This window comes from Oreochromis aureus, linkage group 3 (assembly GCF_013358895.1).
Source record: "Oreochromis aureus strain Israel breed Guangdong linkage group 3, ZZ_aureus, whole genome shotgun sequence".
NCBI lineage: Eukaryota > Metazoa > Chordata > Actinopteri > Cichliformes > Cichlidae > Oreochromis > Oreochromis aureus.
Window position 1 is genome coordinate 83,862,418 of NC_052944.1, and position 20,667 is coordinate 83,883,084.

General features: G+C 38.6%; 1 protein-coding gene across 1 annotated transcript in view; it reads right to left on the reverse strand.

Annotated features, from left to right (window-relative positions):
* The window catches only part of LOC116335110 (neural cell adhesion molecule 2-like), a 660,945-nt gene that overhangs the window by 100,267 nt on the left and 540,011 nt on the right, over positions 1–20,667 (reverse strand). The gene's annotated exons all lie outside the window — the stretch shown is intronic.

Sequence of the window (20,667 nt, forward strand, 5' to 3'; positions counted from 1 at the left end):
TACTGTACTTTTATTACAAGTATTAAGTATTCAGCAGAGCTGATTATTAAATATCTTATTAAACAGCAGCAAGAGAGGAACTTAAGATCCTGAGTGTGTGAGGACAGAAGAATCAGCTTTATTTCAATTTTGAGGGATAAAATTTATATTTGAGTTTGTGATGGTTCTGTTCTCTTTGTGATTACAGGGGCTGCCCTCAGATTCGGACCTCAGCACCACCCAGTGACAGCAGACAGATCATCCAACATGTTCACATGTTAACTGCAAAATGAGCTGATGAAAACAGTACAAAGGTTAAAGTACCACATGTGCTGTAGTGAAAGCTGCAGCTTTATTGATAAAGTTAAAGACAAAAAAACAAAAAGATTAATCACTCATGTAACAGTGTCATTATATATCAGCATTAACAGGACCTTTGGTGTTTCACAAAGCTGCTGATCTCAGACCTGCACAGCTTCCGTTTTAAACACTTGATGTACTCAGCTGCATGAAGAGCATATGAGATTTTCTCTGACACAATTAAATAAAACCTGATGAAGGTCAAAGGTCGTCACTTGTATGTTGAACTACAAACTTGTGATCTGGAATTCTTTCACAGTTTTTTGCAGATAGTGTGTTATTTACCATAAAGTGATTCAGAGTTATTCATCCCAGAGTAACCAGAGAGGATCATATATTTTTAAATATATAACTTTCTACAGGACTGAATATAATATCTTTATGTAAAAGTCTGGAGCCTCTGGGGAGTATCCGAGTATTTATAAAATTACACAAACCAAAGGTCTCATCACAGTGTTCATGAAATGCTGGGTTTATCCATCTCCTGGATCGGGCCTATGGAGGAGTGCTGAAGATTTCCCTGTGAGGGAGCTGCTGGTGAAGATCATGAGTCCTGCTTGATCTATGCGATGAGCTTCAGTCTTCCTGGTGTTTCTTAAATGAAGCCTCTTTCAGTGGGTCAACAGAACATCTGGCACAGGACAGCTGTGATGAAAGAAAAGGAAGAAGTTTCTCCAAACCTCTGGACCCAGGAAACCCAGCTTGGTCCTGATGGTCTCCCTCACTAGTTTCTCTCCAGGGTGAATGTAGCTGTGGATATAATATGGACTCTATTATAAAATGAAAAGAATAAATTAGACTACACTGAAACGTTCTGCTGATGTTTTTAAAGTCTCCGTGTTACCAGGCTGTAGAGGGCTCTGAAGATTTAAACAGTTTTAGATCCATTACACTCACAGTCTTCTGTTAAAATCTCAAAGGACAGCATGATATTTTTTGATATTAACAGTAACTCTGGGCCTCTGTGGAGTGTGCAGATGATCTCATCGCTGTCTAAAAATGGATAAAAACAAACATAAGAAGTGCTGAATCCTTCAATAACACAGACTATTAGAGTAGCAGGTGTGTAGCATTGCTAACTAGCTAGCAACAAGCCTCCAACACAGCGCATATGCTAGCGGCTAATCTAGCAAACGAATTAACAACAGAGTGATTTTAGAACTATAAGATGATAAGCTGTGTGTTTTTTTCTATAACAGTGAAATGGTTGTATTGACCTTAATTAACCGAGTCGTCAGTCGCGGTAAACCAGCAAAAAAACTCGAGCAGCCGGGCTACGCAAAAAGTGTAGGGGGGCGTGTTCGCGGTCATGTCCAGCGGGTGTGTGGGCGGGAGCGTTACACACTCGCTCCACCTCAAGTCACTACTGTACGGAAGAGGATTAGGGCCACAGGAAAGAAAAAAAAAAGAATTCTGACTTTAATCTCAGAATTCTGACTTTAATCTTGGAATTCTGACTTTTTTCTCAGAATTCTGAGATTAAAGTCAGAATTCTGACTTTTTTCTCTGAATTCTGACTTTAATCTCAGAATTCTGACTTTTTTCTCAGAATTCTGACTTTAATCTCAGAATTTTGAGGTGGGCACCTGCAGGCACCCATCTTCAGTGACAGGGATGTGTCCAGGTGTGCAGGTGGAGACCTAATTCACTAAACATGGTGGATATAAGTGATTTTTTGCGTGGCCGAGGGGTCCCCGAAGATGCTATTTTATTAATGGAAGAGCAGAAGGTGAGTAAAAAAAGAGAGATACTTTGGTGTCTCTTATTTTTACAGGAAAACAGTTACGGTACAGTTACGGTTAGCTGTTAGCATGCTTGTTAGTTTATAATGTTATATAGGAATGAACGTGTTTCACGATGTTACAGTATACTCGGTGAATTGACGTTTTAACTGTTGCAGGATCATCCCAGATGGGTTCGTTGCATTTTATTTTATTGTTCTACTATTTCATAGTTTTTCAAGGCAGTTAAGCGGAGCTGTGTTACAGATTCTAGCCGCCTGCCAATAACACTGGTATATTTGATATTGGCAGTAAGTTACACTTAGTACAGCGGAGGAGAGAAACTGTAATGAATGTTTATGCGGATATTTCACTCAGAAAAATGGGTGGCGTTCATACACAGCCACCGACACAGCCCCGGTTGTTGTTCTGACGGTGGCCGACTGACGATCCCCTCACAACATGCTAACACAAACTAATGTTGTGCATGTAACTGTGTATAAGTTAGTGGTACAGCGTCGGAAGAAATGAGCAAACTGTTAACTGTTTATAATGTCAGAATGACGTCATCGTTCTCCTGCACTGTGTAATGTATGTCAGCTCAAGAAGGAAATCATATCTTATACTCTGAGCTGCCCAGTGCACTTAACGCCTGCGTGTGGAAATGGTAGGCTGCACTACAGTTCACTACCGGTAAAAAATAAATTCAATACAGTATTTGGGTTTTTTTTTTTTTATAGAACAATAAAATAAAAAGTGCTGGCTGAGGAGCGCTGCCGTGTTGAACTTTGACCTCGGAGTGATGTGACGTTTGTTTGAACAACCAATAGAAGTGCAGAAAGTCGCAAATCAGGCATATTGTTCGCATAAACACAAAAATAAATAAATAACGAAAAATCCCGATGTTGTGCCAAAGAGTGATTTGTAATGTTACTTTGTGCCGCTAAAGCTGGCCCTCCCTACCAGTTTGTTAAGTTTCCCCCTGTCCCTCTCTGCCATTCCACCACTCCAGCAGACCACAACATAAAAGACAGCAGATGCCACCACAGTGTCGTAGAACATCCTTAGAAGACGTACTACCTACATCATAACCAATCAAGTCCTGCCTTTTTTTAAATACAGATTAGGATTTACTATTTACTGAAAGGCTATGCATTAGTTTTCTCTTTCATTATTGTGTTTCGCCCTGCATAAAATAGATAGCTTTCCTGATAACTACAGTCAGTACTCTCCTGCTGCCATTAGTGGTGACCTAAGAGGCTTAACCATAATATTGCTTTGCAGTGTAAATGTTGCAGAAAATGACTGTCTTTTCTTTCTTCTTGTGTGCAGATTGACTGTGACGTCATAGCACTGATGGATGACGCAACTTTGGCAAACTACATTCCCTCGTACGGAGACCGAATTGCCCTCTTCAATTTCTGCAAAAGCAAGCAACCACTGTCAAAAAGAAAACTAGGACTTCTGCAAAAACTTCGTGAGAAAATGAAAACCAGAAAAGAAAGTCCAAAGGAGAACACTTCACATACAGATGCAAGAATAAGACAGACAAAGAAGCAAAAAGCAACACGAAATGTTGAGATAGGATAGTGATGGAAAAGTAGCCAAACAGGTGAGAGCGAAGCAGGGAGGTGGCACTAGAAAAATTCAAATGGCCACTGATGCTGGATTAAAAGATATTCTTCAAGAAGGAAAGAAACTTTTTTTTCCTAATGGCATATCTCCTAAGGGATGTGAAACAGATTTTGAGTTTGAGGTTTGGGACTTTAAACAGAACCACCTTACTGATGATACCTGCCAGTCTATTGGCAATATGTATGAGGCAGCGAAACTGACAATGTTAAGCTTCTACATTGCAACAAAACCAAAAGATCCTGAAGAAGATGCCAGCGAGACATCTGAAGTGGTGTTTGTCTCAGAAAGCAGTGGCAGTGATATTAATCCATTGCAAGTGGGGGAAGTCAGGGGTAATTTTGATGAAGTCATCACTGGTTCAGAAATTTCAGATGATCCAGAAATAACTTTTGGGCCAATTTTTGATGCTGAAGAAGATACAGAAGACACATTAGTCTATGAGGGTTTTCTTGTACCCCTCAGTCCACCTAATTCAGAGAACATAATAACAATCACCATACGTCATACTGACACTTTACGTGACATGATTACTGCTTTCTCTGATGCAGAGATTTTGAGAAAAACACTGAATGTGAAGCGCATACTTCCAGACAACACAGAAGAACCAGGCACTGGATCAGGAATACTAAGAGATGTACTCACATGCTTCTGGCATGAATTTTATGAGCGATGCACCCTAGGTGCAACAGTTAAAGTGCCATTCATTCGCCATGATTTTCCTGCTGAAAAATGGAAGGCAGTTGGGCTTAATACTCTTGAAAGGTTATGAAGAATGTCAGTATTTTCCAAATAAACTTGCAATCCCTTTTCTGGAGCAAGTGCTTTTCAATGGTGTTTACAGTGATCTTAAAGCACACTTTCTACAGTTTGTCAGCAGCCAAGAATGTGATGTTTTGATGGAAGCAGTAAAAAATTTCTCTGCAGTTGACTTGAATGATCTTATGGAAGTTCTTGACAGCTATGGCTGTAGAAAAAGAATCACTGCTGAGACTCTTCCTACAATCCTTGATGAAATAGCACACAAAGAACTTGTCCAAAAACCAATGTTTGTTATTGACTGCTGGAGGGAGATCATCAACCCTCATATCTCCCTCAGTCCGGAGGCACTGACCAAGTTATTCTCTGAACTACAACCAACTTCAAAAAAAGTGTGCCAGCTCCTGAAATTTGCTGTGGATTTGACTCCACAACAAAAAGAAGTGAAAAATCATCTCAAAAGATTCATCAGAGAGTTGGATAACATTAAACTTCAGAAATTTATGCGTTTCTGCACCGGATCTGACCTTATAGTAACAAACAGTATTTATGTGGAATTTCAAGATATGACAGAGTTTACAAGAAGACCAGTCGGACACACGTGTGGGAATGTTCTGCAGCTAGCTAACAGCTATGAAAACTTCCCAGATTTCCGTTCTGAATTTAATGCAGTTCTTGAAAGTAATGTCTGGGTGATGGACATTGTTTAGACTCTCACAGCAATTAAGCTACATTTGAACTGCTCATTCACACTAGAGCATAACTGTAAAGAGATGTTAGGAATATGTATTTTTATGTATTTTGAACTTATACAGTATACTTTTTTTAATTAGAGAGAAGTTTCCCGTCTCTGTTAGAAGTCCAGTTTTGGCTAATATGTCAGTTTCTTTTATCATTTTGAGTTTTACATGATACAGTCACAAAACAAAACAAACAGGTACACTGTTTACTACCATATCCAGAGCTGTCTTCACCAAATCCAAGCTTTACAGCTGTAATACAGAAACCTTCAGCAAAAGCATGAAGAAAGAATACTAAAGATCTATAAACTATAATTAAACTGCTCTTAAAATTTCTTTAATGCACCATGTGTGGTGTGAGAATTCAGCACAGTCAAATACTTTTTTAAGTAATTAGTAGTAAGACTAATTCATTCAGATGGTATTTTCTTGTTTTCCTGTTATTCATCCATCAAACTGATTCAAGCTGCTTAAAGGATTCAGTCTGTTTTGAAGACAGTTATTGATTACTAAGATCATAAATAAACACTGTACAGTTCAGTGCAGTGGTCAAGTGCTGTGATTATTCAGGCATCCTTTTGTAATGCCAAATTGTCATGTTCTCAGATAAAGTATTAATCTTAACACCTGAAAAATGTCTTTTACTGCCAGAAATTATGCATTTTATTTGTATGCATGTATGTTCTCAACCATTCACACTTGTTTTTATGTGATACCACAATAGCCAGTGTTCATGATCTTTACAGTAAGTCACTGATGTATACTGATGCGTAACAAGACTGTATGAGATCTGTAAGTTTGTTTTAAAAGTTGAGTCATTCTTGTTACAGGGCAGCTTATATGGTTATGAGTTTTAGCCATGTTATTGGCATTGGCAAGAACAGGTTTCTTGTAAACTTTTTCCAATAAAATGTTACTGTACACAGTACATTTGTATTGTTGTTTTGAATATGTTCATCAAGCTCCTTATCTATTTGAACATGCCAGATTTCAAGAGACTGCCACACATGAGCTCAGTAACATGGAAGAATACCATTTATTTTTAATTTCAAACATTTCATAAAGATACACAAATATAAATGTAAAACATGTTGCACTTAATGGGACAATAACTTGGTTCCACTTGCAGGAACTGTTTTGTTGCATTGTTGCTGGGATACTACAAATAAAAGTCAAAATATTTTTGGTATGTTTCTTATAATTTTAGGATTCATATCATAAAGGAGCCTTGTATACGACACCTCACACTGCATCAGTATAGCAATGACTCATGGTCATTTTACATGAAAACCAGCTAAAATATCTTACAACTAACAGAAGTGAAATAAAATAATAATTAGGTGATGGATCTTCATATGTGTAAATGATTATAATAGCTTTGCTTTAATATAATTGCACTAAAAGCTCCCCAAAAGGCATAACGACTTGAAATATTAACAATGATACGTTTATAGAAACGTTCTGTTGTCAAGACCTAGAAATGTTAATGCTACTATGGTTTGCTGAAACATACCACAGATAACCTGGGCACCTAGCATATCACATGCTGGCGCCTGGGCTTCCAGCCATGAATATTAAGAATAAAGGTTGATACAGAAAACAATGAACAGTGAGCTGGTCAGTTTATATTTTATATACTATGCACATATCTGGCAACAAAACACAGAAATTTATATTGCAATTGACTGGTAGGCAGATTTACAACACTTATGATTCAATCAAAAATATAACATTTGTAAATGCAGTTTAATGTATGGCCTTTTAAAAGGATTAACATGTGTTTCATAACTGATTGATAATATCACAATGTTCAGCTTTTTCAAGCAATATATAACCAGTTCTGTTTATTGGTAGTGTGAATGTAGAAATAAATCTTACTTGGGGGGGGAAAAGATACCAACCAAACTGTATTTATTACTATGATCAACATAAAATGATACTAGTTGGTGTCGATCTCCTATCAGCACTCTGAATTTACATTACAGCAGTAATAAACAGCAATATTCTGACAGAATGACCTGAAAAATGGCATGTTCGGTCACACCTAAAAGATGTCTTTCATTTAATGCAGTGCTGAAATACCTGCATAAAAGGTACTTGTAAGACATGGCACCTACTATCAAATCACGTTATCAAGATAAAGAGAAATATTTTGTATTTATTTGTACATTTACACACTGAAGTTTCTTAAATACTTTGCAGTATTTCTTCTCTTAACCTAATATACAGATCTGCAGCACCAAGTGGATCTCCTGGGGCATCCCATTCATTTTCTACCATAAGCAGACAACACAGTTCAAAGACTGTTTCATCACAGGGTATTGACCTTTTGGGCTACACTCTTCCATACACAAAGTGATATCCTCCATAGAAATAGGTTTCAGTCTGTCCTCAGCACTGTGCAGCTCTGGAAATGAGTACATTACTACTGGTCGACCCGATGCTGCACTACCACTTGGCGGATTTTTGTGCGAGTTCCATGTGTTCACAACTTCATCAAGTTCATCCTACATGAAAAACAGCACAATATAAGTGTATGAAACAGACCATGTACCAGTAGATTTAGCCAAAGTTGAGGCTTATTAACTCATTAATCAACAGACATAGAAAGTGACCTCTAATTAATGTAAAACCAAGCAGCAAAAACACAAAATAGCACTGTCACTAAAAAGCACATGGACACAGAATGGTGCTACATGATTCTACTGTTGAATAGATAGCCCAACACTTTATACTCAGTGTGCAATGACTCTACAATATATTTTCAATAGAGAATTTACCAAATGATAAGATTGCTTTCTGAAACCGTGCCCAAAGGACCGCTAGGTAACAGACTCCATAGTAATTAAAACCATGTGGCAATAAAAAAATTTAATGCTCAATGCACCTGTACTGAGAAAGGGGCAGTTAGTTCCACTGATAACATGAGTACAATTCCATCAAAGTATTAAAATGGAATCCCAAAAGTTGATTCTGTTCATGTGGATGTATTGTTTTCAGTGTGAGAAATGTTTTGTCAAAATCATTCCTTACCTGGCTGATTGAGCATGCATCAAGACATATTAAAATGGAAATAAAATTCATATTTTATTTAAAGAAAAAAATGTTCTAAGCATATTTATATTTTCTATTTTTGCAGCTAAGACATTACATAGCATGAGCACATGCTTTTATCTGAATTAGATTGAGAAAGCAGAACTGGATAAGACTTTTGTCCAAAAAATCCCCTGTGAAGTGGCCATCATCCTGAAAACTTTGAAATAAGTTCATCCAAAATTGTGCACTCTGTTTGCGTAGGGTAGCCCAGCATCCTTCTATACGTTGGCTGGCTGTACTTCTTCCGTAAAGGAAACTTTTCTCACCTGCAAAACTGTCTGTGTGGTTTCTCCATAAAAACATCTGCATTTGTTCGACACAACCATTTTCTGTGCCTCGGTCAGCACGTAACCTCTCTGGACATCCATTGATGCATGAAACTGTTTTCAGAAAATAACTTGCAATCAATTTAGGGTCATTGTTTGTGGTATAAGCCTCCATCCATACAACATAGCGGCTAAAACCATCTATGCAGCCACTGATAGCAATACCATATGGTTTCAACTTGTCATAGCCATCCATGTGCCAGAGAGCATTTGGCCCTCTGCAGCTGCACTGACGTCTTCTCAACCGTCGAGCTCGTCTCAGTTCCACACCTTGAGGGTCTACCAATTTGATTATGCATCTTACAGTGTCTTGTGACACCACAAATCCATGTTGAATTGCACGAAGATGTAGCCAACGATAACCTTGCATCTGTCCATTTGTCATGATCTCTTGTTGGACAAAGGCTAGCACTTCCTCCAAGTTTGATTGATTCTTCCTTCTAAAGAGCCCAAGTCTTTTACAAATTCTCTTTAGAGTTCGAACACTTATAATTGTCTGATGACTATGTGCTAAAATTGAAAGTATTTCTTTGTTACTGAAGGAAAGTCTGAAATACAGTCTTATAAAGTCATCCAAATCTGACATGTCAGCGACTGTTTCTCTCAATTCGAGAGGTGAAGTTTTTGCAGAAGTCCTAGTTTTCTTTTTGACAGTGGTTGCTTGCTTTTGCAGAAATTGAAGTTGAAATTTAATCTCTGACTTTTTTTGGATAATTAAAGTCAGTCATATATCCACAAACACAACGAGCTGAAAGTCAGTGATGCTGCTCGGTTTGCAGTCCTGAATATGACGGCACAAGCAGGATTCACTGCACTGTTAATGTTAGCTATGTTATATTGCTGCCTCTGTTCGGTGGTGTCGAGCCAAACGGACTTTAACGTGTGTTTGAACGAGCTGACGGTTCACTCGTTAAGCTGAAAGAAAGATGCTTTAATCACAGGAGTCACACATGTGTCCACTGTACCATCTGGAACTCTTCTTGTTTAGCACTCGTAATAACACAAACACTAAATCCTCCTTCTCTTGTGCTGTTTTGTAGCAGTGTATACACCTGAGACTGTCACCTGTCTGTCTGTCCTGCACTCTCTCTCTGTTTCTTTCTCTCTGATTGTGGAATAAAAGTATGAACATGTATTTATAAGTTACACTTGTGTTTGAATCCTGCAGCTTATCACACATTTGATTTCCATGTGTGACAACTGCAAGTGTCCAGAGTGAGGACAGACTGAGGGACCCACTGCTGCACATCATCTGTGAGGCTTTGCACCCCTGATGATCCACCAGGACACGCTCAGCAGTGTGTGAGGAAGAGGATGAGGAAGAGGCAGCAGCAGCTGACAGATGGAGAGAATAGACAGACTGTTCCCTGTTTGTGAAGGACTGCTAGGAAAGTTTAACATAACTAATTGTCTGTTCTGAATCAGTCTTATTAGGTAATGTTCAAATAATGTTATCATCCCAGTGTTTTCAGTGTGGGAGAAAGTACTCAGGGCCTTCAAGTTACACACTATGAAAGGCAGCAACAAGTTTAATATTCAGAAACCTAAAGTATGTATCAGCAGCAGAATGGAGCTAAAAATAAATGTTTGTTTCAGTTCTATGAAGCTTTGAGTATTTTGGATTAGTAGGACTGCTGTGTTTGTTGCATCATATTGCTGTAATTGTTTATATGCTTTATATATTCTGAGGTAAGTTGAGCTATAGTGTTACATCATATTCTATAAGGATGTTATGTGTTTGTTTACTTTCTGCCCAGTTTGACCCATTTAGCAGAAGTCATCCTGTTTAAGGCTCTGATATCTATTCTGTATGACTTAAAGCAGTTATTACATGGTCTGATTTTCTCACCTAATAAAGGAATATTTCATATATCAGTCTACTCTTCATTCTATCAGAAACAGTTTTCACAGCTCGTACATTTTCCTTTTTACACATATATGTAAGCATTGAGCCAAATGTAATAATGCCAACATCTTAGACGAACAATATTTGTCTCTTATGTATAATAAAGATACTTGTCTATGAGTGAAGATTTAAGGTGATAGGAAATATAAATAACTGCAACTTTAATCTTTGACCCAGAGTGCAAGCTCACTGCTGTAATATATATATATATATATATATATATATATATATATATATATATATATATATATATATATATATATATGTATGTGTGTGTGTGTGTGGAATTACAGGGATTATTTTATATAACCATCATTTTGTCATTGCATTAATTATCATTTCATCCAAGCGTTTATTGAAGCTGCTGGCATTATGTTATAATTTATATTATAGGGGTTATCATAATCAAATATTAACATGTTTATTACAGGTGCAGTTATAACTACTTTAAAATGATTGAGTTAAATATATATGTATCATAACTCATATGCTGAGTATATTGTTACAGTAAAATAGTAGCTGAGCAAAGGCCTGAATGTATTCAGCTTCTTGTGGTATTTGAGTTTGCCTAGTTACAGGTGACAGAAGGATGTCCAGTCCATGGTGACCTCAAAGGCCTTAGATCATCACCATATTCTTAAGAGTATGCCACAAGGAGGAACCTCTATGTTGCAGTTAATTCTTAAAATACATGAATGTTCTGTACATGCAAATTATGTGCTTGTAAACGCAAGAAGGGGCGTTACAATACCCTGATGTTATAAAAGCAATCTAGAGTGTATTTTGGGTAGAGATGTACAACTGTTTTGCAGTTTGCACCTCCACGCGGCGTGAATTCATTAAAATCAATTGTTTGATTGACCTCTTCTGGACCATCATTGTTTTACTCTCATCCTCAATTTCGAACCCGTAACATTTGGTGCATTGGCCGAGGTTGAGTAGAGAGAGTTGGAGGTTGAGACTGAGAGGGTCCAAGGTGCTCAAACAGGCAGACACGAGTCAGTGGTCGAGTGAGTGGACATAAGCCGGCTTATTCAAAGGTAAGGCACTACCTGTTGAATTATTTCCAAACAGTGCTGAATTGGTTCTGACAAAATTGAAAGTCTACTCACTGAAAATTACTGGTAAAAGTCTGTTTTGATTTTGGTGAAAATCTCATGAGAATTGAAGTTGAAGTAATGATAATGTAAGGTTAAGTGACAGTACTGATTAAAGGAAATGCAGTTGGACTGCTAAGGAAAGAGAATTTAAAGTAGTTGGACTACTGAATTTAGGATATAGGTCATTTGAAATCTGTATATGGTCATACAGTTATAATTGAATACAAAGCTGGGCTTGGACATCAATAAAGTTGGTTTGGTGGTTTCATAGGATGTCTTTAAAACGTAATTAAATTCATGTAGAACGGAACTGTGGAAAGTTCTAGGAAGTGCATCGCTCAGAGGTAACGCTTGCGGAGTCAGGGACGCTTAGACTCCGTCCTCAGTTGAGGATAGTCAGTTGGTCACTGTGGAGCTTGGGGCACTCCAGAATAACTAGTGGTTGGACCACTTTGCCGTTTGGAACGGTTTATGCACTTTTTTGGGTAGTAAAGGTTGGACCTTGGGCGTTGGACGCTTTTAAATTGACTTAGGAACTTTAGCAATTAGACCAGACACAGGTTGGACCTGATACTGGGTCATTGATTATCAAAACTTGGAGTTTGTCCCTTGGAGGGTTAATTCAAATTTTGTCTAAATTATGTAGGTTGTGCAATTTAAGGCCTTGTAAATATTATTTAATTTATCAGACGTCTCTGTGTTATAATTTTTATGTTTGTATATAGGCTCTGTCTGCCACGGGCACTGCAGCAGGCTGGTTATTTTGAGAGTGTGTCTGTGTCTATGTAAATGAGATGCCTGTGACTTATTTAGAGTGACATTTCCTGTTTACTAATGAGTAACTAATGACTGACTGCAGAGACTGGGTTAAGGACGACTTATATTGGTGTTTTAAGGAAGAATTGCTTTTATTTCTACTTTGTTGGCATTACGGTTGTTAAATCGATGACTACTTTATGATACATGTCTGTCTCATTTTGCATGTGTGCAGTGGCTTTCAAATGTAGTTTTGTAATGTAACCTGTACACTCCATGGAGGAAACAGACCATGGAGTTTTGGAAGAAGATAGCAGAGATATGACTGGCTTTACGTTTAGTCTTGTGTTGACTCCAATAACGGATGGTCAGACAGGGCTGGTGGAAACAGAGGTGCGTGTTTGCTGTGAAATAGGGGCCACTGACCATGACTCAAAACACAAAGGCTGTGAGATTAAAATTACTGTGAGTAACGGTTTGACTTTTGACTAGGGAAATAATATGCTTACTTTTGGGTCTATGAAGATATTTGACCTTCAGTGATGTTATGAGAGGTTTCAGTTTTCTTTTTCTTTTTCTTTTGACTTGCTCTTTCTGATCATGGAAGGCATGTCCAAAATACTCGTATGAAAGCGTATTTTGTGTGATTTTAACTGTGTGAATGCTGTCAGTATTTGATTTGAGTGACTGGGTGATTTGTCTGAGTAAGTGAAAAGGGAAGTCTGAGAGAGAGAAAGGCAGTGCGTGTGAGACGATTTATGGCGTCTGAAAGAGGTTAGAGCATTTAAAAGGTGTGTATGGAATAAAGGAGTGTGAAATATATTTCTTGTGTGATGAAAAGTAGGATGTGCTAAAGTTTGAAAGTGTTTTTAATTCAAGAAAACAAAAACAAAGAGTTAGATTAGTTTGAGGAACAGGAAATATTGCTCTGTGTACCGGGGCTGCAGCGACAGGAAATAGTGAACAGGAACTGTGCATGCCCATATATGGGAACTGAGTGTGTACAGAAAGAACACAGAGAGAGAGATTTAACTCTAGGCACATGAAGCAAATGAAGCCTTTAAGAAAAATGAATATAATACTAATTATATGGTTTAGTGTGTCAATACAGGTGGGCGTCTTTCAACTTTGCAACCTTGAGTTCAGCAGCAGAAAAGTAGATTAAAAGAATTGGGAGAATAAGCCAGTTTTGGCTCGAAATTGTGCGGCTGGATCTCTCACTTTGTCCCTGAAGCGGAGAAGAAGTTCAAAGGACAGTCAATCGCCTGATGAAGACCGATAGAACATCGTGGACTTGAATACAGCAGGCAAACGGCAGTGCCACTGATCCAGTAACACTGATGACGACTGACGACCAGCAGCAGCATGTAAGAGAAATGTAACATGTACTGTGAAAATACAGGCTGGGCAGTTGAACAGTGGGATAAAGAATTGTGGAAGAGCACTGGACATTGAGTGATATTTTGCCATGCTGGGACTTAATCTGAAAGAAAGACTGTAAAGAAACAGAGAAGAAGACAACAGCTGAGTTGAGACTGTGTTTGCTGGAGCTTTGAAGCCCGAACAGGACATTGTGCAGAGAGGACCAGTGAGAGATGAAGCTGGACGAGTTTGACTGCGAGAAGATAGGAGATGATTGGATTGAAATTGAACCCTGAACTCGGGATAGTTTAGGGATGTCCACTACAGCATAACAAAGAGGTAAACAATACAAAAGGTAAAGATAATCAAAATAACTGACAATTATATTAATGAATAGAAAACACACATACAAATTGTTACATGTGAGATATTTTTGAAATGAATCAGAAGTGAGATAGTTTGAATCTAAAGCTCAGTGGTGAAATGCATAAATTAAATATGAATATATAGGATGCAATGAAGAAACAGCTTACACGTAGTGTACATTAACATGAATACATAGAAATGCAATGAGAAACTCAATGAATTAATTTAATGAAGAAGCAGTTTACACCCAATTAACATAAAATGCAGGGAAGAACACGCTTACATGCCTGGCATAATTGGTGTTTCTGACCAGAGACAGAGAAATGGGTCATTTAGGCACCCGTGATAATAATGAAAATGTCTTAGTTTGTTATTTTCAGGAGTAAAGCAGACCCAGACCAATTCTCCAGATGCAGGAGTCGGACGAAAGTACAGGTTAACATGAATGGATATGTTAAGCCAAGTTTCTGGTTGAATTGTTTACAGTGTCCAGGAACCTGACAGCAAGCCCTAACTGGTGGCGGAAGATCAGGAGGGCTGTGATTTAAGGTGGGGAAGTAAAATTTGGGTCAGTGATTGGGGGACGGAGAAAACTGACTCTTTAACTGGAGAATGGGAAAGTGTCTGTGAGACTGTGAAGCCATATATGCAAAATAGCACACACAAACATACGCAATGAAGATCGGCTTGCTACTTGTATGAGTGATAGAATGGTGTGAATGTTGAATAAACTGATTAAACTAGTTTAAAAGGGTGACTTAGGAGTGCTTTTGTACTGAGTGATCAAAACAAGTGATTAGTATAGAAAGAAAATGAAAATAATTGAATAGTGGCATGAGGTTTAAAAAAGTATTTCTTTTGCCAAGTTAAATTGTTGAGATATGGCTGAGTATGGAAAAAGTTTGAGAGCTTGTGTGAATGTGGACAGAGGAGCTTGCTGTGTGTGTGTGATTGAGGCCTTAAAGGAGGGGTAGATTGTTCAGAGGTGCAAATTTGATTAGGAGGTTTATAAATTAGTGTTGACACATTGTTGTAAGATCTTAGGCTGAATCTGAGTATGGTAAAGTGCCTAAAGGGGATATTGTTGTGTACTGAAACGGTGCAGCTTTTGGCGAGGTTTTCAGTGTGTCGAGCGGGTGAAATTTCAGATTGTTGAAGATTTTTGAGGTTGTTGTTTTATTTTTAATAGAGGGAGTTTTGATAAACATGGACATGTCTAAAAGGGCCCATAGTGTCTATAACAGTGCACTTAGAAAAAACCTGTCAGGTGATTTTGTTTTGTGTTTTGATGAGCTAATAATCAGCTCTCTTTTTTTCTCATTTTTGTTCTAAGCAGGCCTGCAAAAGAGTGGATAACAGCGCTGAAAATTCTCAGTGACCTTCTCCAGATTACAATAGGCAGAGGAGAAGGCTAACTCTCTGTCTAAAAAGGATTGCCATGAGCCAATCCAGTCCAAAAGCAGAAAGAACTATTTTCTTAAAAACAAAGTAAAACAAATAAATGAGTTGATGTTGCTGAGAGTGAAGACTGAATATTTGCGAGATAGTCTCCACTGTCAGCAATACCTGATGTTAATGCATGTGAGTGAATGTGTGTAAATGGATGGTGACTGGACGGACGAGGCAGACCATAGGTTGGACCGACTGGACACTGACAAAAGACTGGACTAAGGTTAGACACATGACTGATAACTTTTCTGTTTTAAGTTTTCTTTTTATAATACAGGTTGGATCATAAGTGAGGAAAAACTGAGTATGAAATGTGAAGTTCTGGTTAACACACAGGTTTTTGTTTCTAGGACGTTTCAAGGATGCAGGCTGTGGATGGAGCCAAGAAAGGATTTGACATGATGATTAATTTGATTTCATTCCTTAAATACAGGTTTGAAGGGCCGGAGCATGTATGCCTAATATGATAGGACTAACTTTTTCTTTTAATTTCCTAAGCTCGAGTGAAGGATTTTGAGTTTGTAACACATGAGATGTGTCACAAAAAGGGGGTGTTAATATATGCGATTAGCTACATGAAAGGTGCTCTTTTAGGGTTACTAAGCAAATGTCTACGTGACCTTTCTGAGTTCTGAGAATAACTCTGTTAAGTTGACAGGAAACACGTCGGAACAGCCATATAGGGCAAATGTGTTGGAGCTTGTAATTAAATGTGGGACTTGAAAAGAGGAAGTAAATTTGGTACAGGACGTGCTTGAGACGATCAGACGAGAGAAGGAGAAGGTCAGGAATAGTTTAAACTAAGATTGAGAAAGTAAATGGGGTGAAAGGGGGTGTAGCTTCAGGGCAGTTCACAGCCTGGCGTAAACGCAAGGTGCTGTCACACAGCTTAAGTTATTTGGTTGATTTATTTTATGACAAAATAATAAGGAAATATTAAAAATATACAACACGTTGAGAAGATTTCTTATGTTATATTTTAGTGTTTAACATGGAAGATGCCTCTCCGGAGCTTCTCTCCTGATGCTACTCCACCAAAAGAAGTTCATTTATAGAGACTATGTCAGCTCCCAAACAGACAACAACAAACCAAGATTAGCAATAAACAATCTAAACATAAATAATAATAAATAAAGAACAATACAGAATCCAAATCTGAACCAAAGAACAAAATAGTGAAATGTGGATTATTGGGTTTTTCTCTGTATATATGAAGTATTTGTAATGTGTATCTGCTAATGAAGGCTTGTAGAGGCCAGTTTATACTCACAAACAAGTGCTCACCCAGACTGAAAAACAGGAAGCTTTAGTGCACAAGGCATATTAATAAATATAGACACAAAAAGAGGAACTCCCCATATAAACAACGTTCAAAAATGTGTGAAGTATAAAGTACCGAAATAACACTATATAAGTCACAGCTGATGATTCTAATGTTAGAGAGCTCTTGCGACTGGCGTCTGAGCTGTGCAGAGGTCTCTCTTAAGACAGGTACGTATGTAGGTTAGCATGAGGTTGAGTTAATTTTATACACAATGCATAACTGTGCTTGTTTAGAGTTGATGTTCCGTCCAAACAGGTTTTAAGCTTCACTGGTGAGAGTGTCCAGGTGATACATGTTGAGGGAAGATGAGAACATAGCAGGTGAATTGCATGCACGCTTACAAACACACATGATTTAAATATAGGCCAGGCCAAAGGCCTGGACTTGATGCAGCTTTCAACTTTACAGCTCCTAACTTGCAGGAATGGCGGGAGTGTAATGAATGAATGCAAAACATGCTTACAGACAGACAAACATGATATGAGTTTATTTTACAGGGTAAAGGTGGACCACAGGTTGCTTTGTTTCTGCTTAGCAACTACTGAGGTAAAAGGTGTTAAAGATAAATATGCAATAAGTGAACAGGAAATGTGTAAGGGTGAGCCGGGTGAAACAAAATGTTGTAGATAATGGAAACTTGTCTAACGGGCATTAACAGTAACCTTTGCATGTTATGTACATGCTTGAGGCCAAAAGAGGCGTAAAACCAGATAGAAAACTTTGAAGTGTGCTTTTTAGCGGAGATTTAGGCTGACATGGGGATGGTGTGCATTTTTCTTGGGTTGTGTTTAATAAAACTAAAAGCGTTGCACACACACATAAAGAGTATTGAGATTGAAGAAAGTTAATATAATGGATAGAGCCCAGAACATGATAATATATAAGTGAAATCAAATGCAATGTTTGATTTCACTTTTATTGGGAAACAATCAGGCTAGAAATGTGAGTAACCTATGTTTAAACTGTGAAAAAGTGGGTTGATTTCCATAGAAAACTGTAGAAAAACAAGAACTGAAGTCAGGAGGACCAAGTTAGAAAATGCACCTGAAGATGGTCTCATGAAGAGATCTGCTGTTGGTGTGTGCTGAGACTGGACGAGTATTTTAAACAAGTGAAGGAGAAATGGTTGAGTGTGTGTTTAAGTGTAGATATGCCCTTGATATTGATATATATATATGTACATATGGGGGTTTTCATAGTTATTCTAAATGGCACCTCAATAGTTTCAAAATATAGAAAAATAAATAAATAATTAGCCAAGAAATGTGTAACAAAGCAGACGTGGCAGTAGGGTTTGTGATTTTGCCTGATATGATATTGTGAACTAACTTTGAATAATGACAGGAACCTGAGATGAACACAGTAAGTTAGTAAGGTGTAGCAGAGAGAGGCTGTTTGTTTTCTATCCCTTACAGGAGAAGATTTCCACTAGAGAGAGACCCAGAAGAGGAGCGGAGATTACCTAAGCATGAAGTGTTTTCAAGTGGGGGCTGGTGTTTAGTACTAGACCACCTAGAGGACAGGAGGTTATTGTCGGATTTGCTGAGTCAGGGGGCGACTAGAGAGGGTCAGAGCGAAGGTAGTGGACCTGGGAATAGTGTAGTGACGTCTCTGGAAGAGACGTCAAAAGGGGGAATTGTGGAATTACAGGGATTATTTTATATAACCATCATTTTTGTCATTGCATTAATTATCATTTCATCCAAGCGTTTATTGAAGCTGCTGGCATTATGTTATAATTTATATTATAGGGGTTATCATAATCAAATATTAACATGTTTATTACAGGTGCAGTTATAACTACTTTAAAATGATTGAGTTAAATATATATGTATCATAACTCATATGCTGAGTATATTGTTACAGTAAAATAGTAGCTGAGCAAAGGCCTGAATGTATTCAGCTTCTTGTGGTATTTGAGTTTGCTTAGTTACAGGTGACGGAAGGATGTCCAGTCCATGGTGACCTCAAAGGCCTTAGATCATCACCATATTCTTAAGAGTATGCCACAAGGAGGAACCTCTATGTTGCAGTTAATTCTTAAAATACATGAATGTTCTGTACATGCAAATTATGTGCTTGTAAACGCAAGAAGGGGCGTTACAAAACCCTGATGTTATAAAAGCAATCTAGAGTGTATTTTGGGTAGAGATGTACAACTGTTTTGCAGTTTGCACCTCTCCACGCGGCGTGAATTCATTAAAATCAATTGTTTGATTGACCTCTTCTGGACCATCATTGTTTTACTCTCATCCTCAATTTCGAACCCGTAACAGTGTGTGTGTGTGTGTGTGTGTGTGTGTGTGTGTGTGTGTGTGTGTGTGTGTGTGTGTGTGTGTGTGTGTGTGTGTGTGTGTGTGTGTGTGTGTGTGTGTGTGTGTGTGTGTATACCATAATAGTCTGACAATACATATAATATTGGCCATATTATATTTACATTACCACAGTGAGATGACTTTAGTCTCATGAACAACGTTAGCTAATTGTTATTTACTAACTAATCTTGAAATGACTGTTCAGTACAGAAATGAAGCCCAACTATCATGTTTTACAGTCCTGTGGTCCTAATCAAAGTGATGTCATGACAAAAATGAATGACCAACAAAACAATTTTCTCCTTCATTTCTGTCACACACTGCTGTATGAGACGTTTCTCGCAGTTAGTATCATGGTTGCTAGGCAACCTGAACAGCGCTACAAGGGCTAGACCGTCCCATTTCACAAGCCTCTCACTTCCGCACTACCCGTACTTGTAGTACGCACCGTCCGTAGTACGCGTAGTGTGCGTACTTCAAGCGTGCATACCCTGAATTGGGACACAGCCACAGGCTTCGTTTTTGCACAATGGTAGGAGGCGGAGTCACGTCGTCCATGTTTTCTACAGTCAATGCTCAGGACTCGCTCACCCCCTCCCTCCTGTGCTGAATCATAGAGCGAACGAATCACTGGCCGTTTATCAATGCCCAAGTACGCGAGTACGTACTCGCGTTCTCGGTGAGTACGTGCTCGCCGAGAAGGCACGGAGTACGTGCCCGCCGGCGAGAACGCGAGCACGGACTCGTGGGCCGTCTCTCAATTCTCAAGCACGCGAGCACGGACTCGTGATTTGTACCAGCGTACATGATGATGTCACAGGTCCGGAGTTTTTACTGCCGGCCCCTCCTAATTTAACTGTGAGTAACATGTTATGAAGCTTAACTTTAATCACAGCCAAACCGGTTTACTCAGGAACAAATAACACACTGAAATAAACCAAACATTAACATTTAGAAGTGATCTAAGTGACTTATATATCATTTTAACCTCAGTAGTGAAACCTCTATTAATAAAATAGTGTACATGTACATATATGTACATACCTTAATAAAACAAGCAGGTGTGAGATGTTAGAACGCTTTTATTTCTATTCTAGTGGACACTCAATACTATAGACAGCTGCTGGGGTTTCTTTAACCTGAGTAGTGAGAAGACCGCGAGCAGGCGGGGAGGGGAGGGGGGGGGGGACGATGTGCCGGGAGTCCGCTGTTGAGTTTTGGACGAAATGCATTCTGGGATATATAGCTGTCCCAAGTCCACACCGATGCATGCTCGATAAAATGGGCGGATCGAGAACACATCCGGGACTTTTTCGCGTTCTCGGCGTGATGCGTGCCAATTGGAACAGTACTTGGTCTCCGACTGATGACGTATCACGAGTACACGAGAACGCAAGTACGCACAAGTACGCATATTGATAAACGCCCATTCACTCACTCACCCCCTCCCTCCTGCGTCACAGCTTTTTCTTCTTC